The following is a 9,122-nucleotide window of genomic DNA, read 5'->3' on the forward strand; positions in this document are numbered from 1 at the left end:
CTAAGCTGATAAATCTTTATACATATTCATTCTACTGGTTCTCTTTCTTTGGAGAACCCTGACTAATGCAATGTGGGATAAAAGGAAATGACTAAACCTATGCATTATAAGCATATAGGAAGGAGAAGAAAATCAAACCAAGGGGATCGAACAGATCTTCACTAGGATTATAGAAGAAAATGTCCCTAAATTAAGGAAAGATGTATCTATAGAGATTCAAGAAGCACAGAGAACACCATTAAGACATGATCATAGCAGAAAGTCCCCACAGCATATCATAGTAAAAACATTAAATGTACAGAACAAAGAGAGGGTACTGAAAGCTGCTAGAGTAAAACAAGTCACATATAAAGGAAAACCTATTAGAATTACAGCTGACTTTTCATTGCAAACTATGAATGCCAGAAGAGCCTGGAACAAAGTATTTCCAGTTCAAAACAACCATGGATGCCAACCCCTAATATTTTATCCAGCAAAACTATCTATCAAGGTTGAAGGGAAACAGAAAACTTTCCATGGCACAAATAGCTTGAAAGAATTCATGTCCTCCAAACCAGCCCTACGGAGAATACTTGAAGCAACACAAAGGATCAAAGAAAGGAATGAGTATACCCAAGCGGATACAGAAAGAAAATGAAGGTATAACAACGGAAACACAAAATAGGGCCACAAACACAAAGAAATTAAAATGACAGTACACAATACCCACCTTTCAATAATAACACTAAGTATCAATGACTTCAATTCTCCTGTCAAAAGACACAGGCTGGTGCAATTGATCAAGAAAGAAGGCCCATCTTCTTGTTGTCTTCAAGAAACTCATCTCACCATAAAGAATAGACAATATCTTAGGGTGAAAGGATGGAAAAAATATTCCAAGCAAATGGCCCTAAGTAGCAAGCAGGTGTCATAATTTTAATATCTGACAAAATAGACTTCAAATTAAAACTCATCAGAGAGATAAGGAGGGTTATTTCATTCTAATCAAAGGAACAATTGACCAAGAATATATTACAATCAGGAACATTTATGCGCCAAACTCTGGAATATCCAATTTCATAAAATCAGTAGTCCAGGACTATGAAACAGAGATAGACACCAACTTAATGATAGTGGGTGACTTTAATACTCCACTGTCTTCAGTAGACAGGTCAGCTGGACAAAAAGTAAACAGGAACACATCTGAATTAAATGACATACAAAATGAAATAGACCTAACAGATATATACATAATATTCTACCCAGCCACCAAAGAATACACATTCTACTCAGCAGCCCATGCAGTTAGTCTAAAATTGACCACATTTTGGGACACAAAAGAAATCTCAACAAATACAAAAAAAAAAATTCTATGCCTGCTACCAGACCACAGTGCAATAAAGCTTATAATCAACATCAAAAGAAGCTCTATTAAATACATGAACTCATGGAGAGTTAACAACACACTCCTGAAACATGAATGGGTCAAAGAAGAAATTAAGAAAGAAATAAAATATTCCTGGAACAAATAAAAATGAGAACACAATACAATAACACCTCTGGGACTCCCTAAAAGCAGTCCTAAGAGGGAAGTTTAGAGCTCTTAGTGCCTGAATAAAAAATCAGAAAGAGCATATGTAAATGACTTGACCATACAACTCAATACTTTGGAAAGGCAAGAACAAACCAGCCCCAAACCTAGGCGACAGTAACAAAACTCCAAGCAGAAATTAATGAACTAGAAACAAAGAAATCAATACAAAAAAATCAATAAATCTCAGAGCTGGTTCTTTGAAAGGTTAAACAAGATAGACAGACCCCTAGCCCAGTTAAGCAAAAGAAAGAAAGAGCAAATCCAAATCAACAAAATCAGAGATGAAAGGGGAAACATCACAGCAGAAAACCAAAGAAATCCAAAATGTTGTAAGGGAATACTTTATAAATCTATACTCTATTAAATTTGAAAACCTAAAAGAAATGGATGAATTTCTAAACTCATGGCCACCACCAAAGTTAAACCAAGAGGAGATCAACAGCCTAAACATACCCATAACAAATAAGGAAATTGAAACAGTATTACAAAATTCCCTGACTGAAAAGAGCCCAGGCCCAGATGGAGTCACAGCAGAATTCTACTGGACATTCAAAGAAAATCTACAACAAATACTGTTTAAATTATTCAAAAAGATAGAAACAGAAGGAGAACTCCCAAACTCCTTCTATGAAGCCAGTACACTCTGATACCAAAACCAGTTAAAGATACAACAAAAAAAGAAAACTAGGACCCATATCCTTAATAGATGCATAGATACTCAACACAGATGCAAAGACACTCAATAAAATACTTGCAAACCATATACAGACACACATCAAAAAGATCATCCACCATGATCATGTTGGCTTTATTCCAGAGATGCAGGGATGGTTCAACATACATAAGTCAATAAATGTAATAAACATATAAATGGGCTTAAAAACAAACATGGTCGTCTCAATAGATGCAGAAAAGGCTTATGAAAAAAAGTCCAACACGCTTTCATATTAAAGGTCCTAGAAGGAATTGGTCTGGAGGGAATATACCGCAACATAATTAATGCTATATACAACAAGCTCATAACCAACATCATCCTAAATGGAGAAAAATTGGAAGCAGTACCATTAAAATCAGGAACCAGACAGGGCTGTCTACTATCTCCACTCCTTTTAAATACAGTGCTTGAAATTCTTGCAAGAGCAATAAGACAAAAGAAGGAAATAAAATGGGTACCAATAGGAAAAGAAGAGGTCAAATTATCCATAATTGCAGATGATATGGTATTATACATGAGATACCAAAAATTCCACTAGAAAACTGTTAGAATTGATTAATACTTTCAGTAAAGTAGGAGGATACAAAATCAATCTACAAAAATCAGTCACCTTTCTATATACCAATAATAAGCAATCAGAAAATCACTAGAGGAAACCCTCCCATTCTCAATAGCCTCAAAAAATATTTAGGAAAAAATCCTAACCAAAAGCAAGAAGATTTCTACAATGAAATTTTCAAAACTCTAAAGAGATGGAGGAAGACACTAGGAGATGGAAAGACCTACCATGCTCATGGATTGATACAATCAATACTGTGAAAATGGCAATCTTATTAAAAGCAATTTATAGATTCAATACAATCTCAATCAAAATACTCACAGCATTCTTCACAGAGCTGGACAAAATCATCCTAAAACTCATATGGAATCACAAAAGACCCCCGATAGCAAAACAATCTTAGGCAAAAAGAACAATGTTGGGGGATCACTGTACCAGATCTCAAATTATATTTCAGAGCTATAGTCATAAAAACAGCATGGTAATGGCACAAAAATAGACACATAGATCAATGGAACACAATAGAAGACCCAAACATGAGTTTATGTAATTTCAGCCACCTGATATTTGACAAAAGAACACATGATGGAGGAAAGATAATATCTTCAACAAATGATGCTGGTAAAGCTGGATCTCCACCTGCAGAAGAATGAAATTTGAACCTTATCTTTCACTCTGCATAAGAATCAACTCCAAATGTATCAAAGACCTCAATATAAAACCTAAAACTCACAAACTCTTAAAAGAAAACATAGGCAGCACTCTCCAAGATATAAGCATAAGATAGGACTTTCTAAAGCAGACATCTGTTGCTCAGGCACTAAGGCCAACAATCAGTAATTGGGACCTCATTAAGTTTCAAAATTTGTGTACAGCAAAAGAAACAACCAAGGAAAAGAAGAGGAAACCCACTGAGTGGGAGAAAAATCTTCACCAGCTAAACATCCAACAGAGGATTAATATCCATAATATACAAAAAACTCAAAAAGAAAGAAAAAAATAAATGATGCAATAAAAAGATGGGTGATACACTTAAACAGAAAGTTCTCAAATGAAAAAATAAAAGTGGCTAAGAAGCACCTTTAAAAGTGCTCAAAATCCTTAGTAATTAGAGAAACGCAAATTAAAAACTACTTTAAGTTTCCATCTTAGCCCAGTCAGATTGGCCAAGATCAAGAGAAAGGAAGATTCCAAATGCTGGACAGGATGTGGAAAAAGAGGAACAGTCATTCACTGCTGGTGAGAATGCAAACTCACACAACCACTACGGAAAGCCGTGTGGAAAACACTCAAGAAACTAAAACCGAACCTAGCATATAATCCAGTGACACCACTCCTTAGCATATATCCAAAGGACTCATCATACTGTGGAGATATCTGTACATCCATATTTGTTGCTGATCACCTAACAATAGCTAAGAAATGGAAGCAACCTAAATGTCCCTCAACTGGTGAATGGTTAATGAAAATGTGGTACATCTACTCAACTGAGTTCTACTCAGCAGAAAGAAAAGATGAAATTATGAAATTTGCAGGTAAATGGATGGAGCTAGAGAGTGTTATACTAAGTAAAGTAACACAAACACAGAAATGCAAGTGAGGCATGTTCTCCTTCATTTGTGGATTATAGCACCAATCACTTATCTGTGAGTATATAAATTCTGATATAGCACCCAGAGCCAGGTAAAGGCAAAGGATACATGGAGGTAAAGGTAAAAAAAACAACCTGAAAGGGGGATAGTAGGGAACAGATGTTACCTGAAGGAGGTGGGAAAAGTGAGATTAACTGGCAGGGAGGAGAGGAGAAAGGGACATGCCAGGGACCATGATGTGGGAAAGGAAGGGAAGTCAGGAGAGGAAAGGTGGCAGGAGTCAGGAGGATTTGGGGAGAGGGTGGGATAATGGGGGCACTGTGACTATGGAGGGAGGGAGAGAGGGAGGGAGGGAGGGAGGGAGGGAGGAGGGAACTTGGATGGGAGAAAAAAGAGTGGAGGTGTATGACTCTGAGGGCTAGGAAACCTAGAGGGAAAAGTGATGCCCTAGGAACCCTATGAGAAATGCACATAGAGTGTCTGAACATTAATGCATATATATACCTGACAGGGAACACAGATAGAGAGACCTCCCTTGGAGTGACAAGAATGCCACACAGCACTCATCAAAGAAGTTTCTTTTTGCAACAGATGGAGGCTAGTTCAGAGTTTCACATCTGGTCAGGCACAGAGAACATACACCTCGGAGATGCCCAGTACTAGGTGACACATCTGCAGTCGAATCTCTACAACTAAGGCTAATGGTACATAGCAGAATAAGGGGTAAAAAGAGAACAAATGCACCCCTCAACTCTCACCAGTGGGGCTTCCTTGTACATCAGAGTGCAATGCTCACAGAAGACCACAACTGGCCAAGTTTTTGAGAATAAGAGACTTCACTGTGTAGGATGGGACACCCACCCACGGCTCAGAGACCATTGTGGAAGGCGAGGCAGAGAGATTGTAAGAGCCAGGGCTGTTCATGAACACAGGGAAGTGAAGGTTCCCAGGCCGCTGGAGGCTTGCTCATGTGAACCTGTGGCAGCAGTGGCATTGAGCACAGACCATGCCAGCTCAATCAAACAAGGGTTCAAAGGAAAGGTGAGAAATAGGTGGTGGGCCAGCACTAGATTGCGAAGTATTTGAGACTGATTGCTCCTAGGTGAGGGAGAGTATGACTTACACATGACCACTGGATGGGCTGACTAGACTCCAGTGGACACATTTACACTGAAGGACATTTGGGTACAAACACCTGAATGAATAGGACTCAGCATGTATGGCAGAGTGCATAGGTTCGGTGGGGGGTAGGGAGAACAATGGATGGGGAGGGGTCTGGATTTGAGTGGGAAATACTGTACAAAATATAAAAAGCACAATAAAAAATTTTTTAAAGAAAAAAAGGTTAAATGGAAAAAATGACAAATTAAGTTTCCATTCACCCTACTGAGAAGTAAATTGGTAATCCTTAAAGGTGATGAAATTCAGAAATAATGCTATAAGTTTATTAATTATAGTTACAGAAATGAATGTGAAAAAAGCTAGGAAACTGGTGCTGTTTACCACTAGGAAGTAAAGTAAACCATCAGAATATGAGAGATTATCTCCCGCCAATATAAGACTTTGAGGGCTATTTGCTTCATTTTATTATTTTCTTGTACCTAGATACACTAGAAATAAAACTAATTTAATAATAATAACAATAACAACAACAGCAGCAATGTGAGCTTGTGCAAGGGAGATCATCATCTAGTTATAGTCAGTATACTCTTCCCATGGTACAGCCATGGTGAGCAGTGCAGTGATGAGCGGAGGAAAGGAGCAAAGAAGTTCCCCATTTTTTGTCCCTATCTTCAGCCAGTATCACTGACTAGGGGAAGGATGAGAGATGCAGAGCAATGAAGACAACAGTGTCATGTGAGTGGTCTCTGCAGAGAAGCACTGTTCCTGGCCACACCAGTGCAGTTACTGTCTGGGAGGGTGAGAAGGAAGGATGAGAAAAGCTGGGCTTAGTTCAAATGTCATAGTGTCTGTACTGAGTAGATAGTCTTCAAGAAATGGCTCTTCTTATGGCCGGTCATGGCTGTGTGAAAGAAGGAAAGGAAAAGAAAGAAATGGTTCTTCACTTACTGCTTGGTTTGCTCTTAAAAGCATTTTTAAAGAATCACTTTTAAAAATAATGTTCATGTTTGTCATATTTGGGGGGAGTGCATCAGCAGAGCTCCTGACATCATCTTTCCATAGATGGCTCTCCTTAATGAGCTTCCAATTTTATACAAAACACACATGTCTTAGAATTTTAACTTAATAATCTTTTCTTTGAATTGATAATAATACCACTTAGTTTTGTTTTTCTTATTACAGAAAATAGACTTGCAACATGATTAATATTTTAACATTTTTTCATATGAAAATCATGTTTGTCAAGGACTGCTGTTATCTTCAAAAAGTGGCCATATATGCCTTATATTCATTAATCCATGAACTATTTCTTGAGTACCTGTGGTGCGTACTATTCCAAATTATGGGAATTTTTACCAGATCAAAGACAACCTTCACAGAACTTATTATCCAATTGTAGGGACAGATAGCAAGCAAATGGAATTACAAACTCATGTCAGGAAGTAAAAATTTGATTAAGAAAACTAAAATAAGAACTACAAAGTGGTTCCCTTAGAGCCTATAAATCCATGTCAGTGTCCCTGTTACCACGCTGTGGTATGCTTGGTGATTTAAAAAATCTATGGATCTACTGTAAAACTGAGCAAGAGGCACAGAGGAATGACATATAGTGATGGTCAAATTAGGAGTCCTTTATTACTAGTCAACAGTCAGAGTGGGGTCTAATGCCCAAAAAGAACTCTTGACCCCAAGGAGAAGCAGGACAGGATTTATAAAGCTTAAAGCTACAATTATATCATGCCAGGGGCAAAGCCAATAGCCATAGTTATATCAGATCACCATAGTTATACCAGACCAGGGGAAGGTCAGTTAAGAAAGAGGTTTTCAGTCAACAATAAGTTTTGGTTAGACTGGGAGGGAGGACGTGCTAACTGGACTTGATGCTTAACTACTTCTGAGTTTCCCAGTATTGTAGAAACAATGCATTTCCTGATACTGGCTAAATGAGATGTTCTGCCTGGCCGGCTGCAGTGGGTATGGCTGGGCAAAAAAGCACAGGGTAAAATAAAAGTCAGCTAGAGCAAAATGGAGTTCATTTTGCCATTTCAGTATCTATGGCTGAACAGTGATATAAACACCATCCCAGGGGAGCTGACTGCCGGCTCCGCCTGTGAAAACACAATGCACTGTATACAATTTGAGCAGGAAGAGTATACAAAGTGAAAATCCATGAGAACGAAAGACAAAACATTATGAGATGTGCATCAAATAGTTAATATAGATGTTATTCCAGAAATGTCAACCTCTCGGAGAGTTGTAAGCCCCATGACCTAAAGGGAAAATGGAAGACACCACTACATTAATATGACCTTGCTGGTTGATGCAGTCGCATCTGCTGCACCAGAAAAAAACATGGGGAAAGGTTTACAAACTTCAAGTAGATGTAATTCATAATCAACTAACTGATATGGAAAAATAGATTTTGAGATATATGAAATGGAAATCTGTTGTAGTCCCTGAACCATTGTACTTGTATTTTACAAAAAAAATCTTGAAATCATATTAAATCCATCAGGAATTCCATATGCTCATCTACAGGCCTATAGAAAGTAACTGAATAATCTCTTCAAGCTGCCTCAGACAGACCTTATTTTAAAAGGTTTAGTGCTTATCACTTTCCAAATGAACCCTACCAAGATGGCTGGATTAGAATTCCACATACTTATCTTAGTCCACCTAACACAGAGGCTGTTATGATCTGTGTGTTCCAGGGCATAAATGGCCCTCATCATTATATGCAGGATATGATAAATGACAATGACTGGGGCTGTGCTTACTGATCCCCTCAGACTTTCTGCTCATGGTTTAGACATCAGGAATACACACAGAGGTCTATTCCAACACAGAGAGAAATTCACCAGGCTCTAGTAGATGCTGGTGGCAAATCAGCAACATTTGTCAGATCTCAGTAATGAATCGGATCTATTGAGGTACAGCTGGTACTAAATCAATTGATTTGTATAACTTCAAAAATATTCTTTGTCAGCCAAGCTTCAGAAATGGCCTCTCAAGGAGGGAACTGATGACCATTTCCAGAGTGAAGGCACTCAAGTAATGATCAAATAATGATCATTTTGGCTCACACAGTATTAAGAGTTGCATGGAATGAGATTAAAGGCGAGATACAATTTCTGAGTCTAGACTCACCTTATCCAAGTGCTGAAGATCTGTGAATCATCTTGGTACAGGGCTGGTGTGGATGGAAGGGCCCAGACTTTTGGAACAAGTGTGCTTACTATTGCCTAGGCCTTCCTCAATGACCAAATCTTTAAATCATCTTGGATTCAAAGACTATAAAAGTTATGACATAATGTTAATAAAAATGAGCATAATTTTAAATTTCAAAACACAAGGGCTACAAAGTGATAAGCGGTATCATATGTAGATCCCTACTCTCCTATTTTCCCATCAGAACAGTAAGCTGTCCTACAGCTTTAAATTTGGGACATCCAAAAACTTTTTTTCTTCAAAAGTAGAGGAAAAAAAAATCCTGTCAACTCATTTGGACTTCGGAAATACGTAGTTGTTGAGGCTACGCCTCTGCACAGTGCTTACATTTAT

At 38.0% G+C, this 9,122-nt stretch overlaps 1 pseudogene; it reads left to right on the top strand.

Annotated features, from left to right (window-relative positions):
* Positions 1-7,586: 7,586 nt before the first annotated feature.
* Positions 7,587-8,833, top strand: LOC103737888 (annotated as a pseudogene).
* The last annotated feature ends 289 nt before the right edge of the window (positions 8,834-9,122 follow it).

The sequence above is a fragment of the Nannospalax galili genome, unplaced genomic scaffold (genome assembly GCF_000622305.1).
Source record: "Nannospalax galili isolate Female #2095 unplaced genomic scaffold, S.galili_v1.0 scaffold939, whole genome shotgun sequence".
Taxonomy (NCBI): domain Eukaryota; kingdom Metazoa; phylum Chordata; class Mammalia; order Rodentia; family Spalacidae; genus Nannospalax; species Nannospalax galili.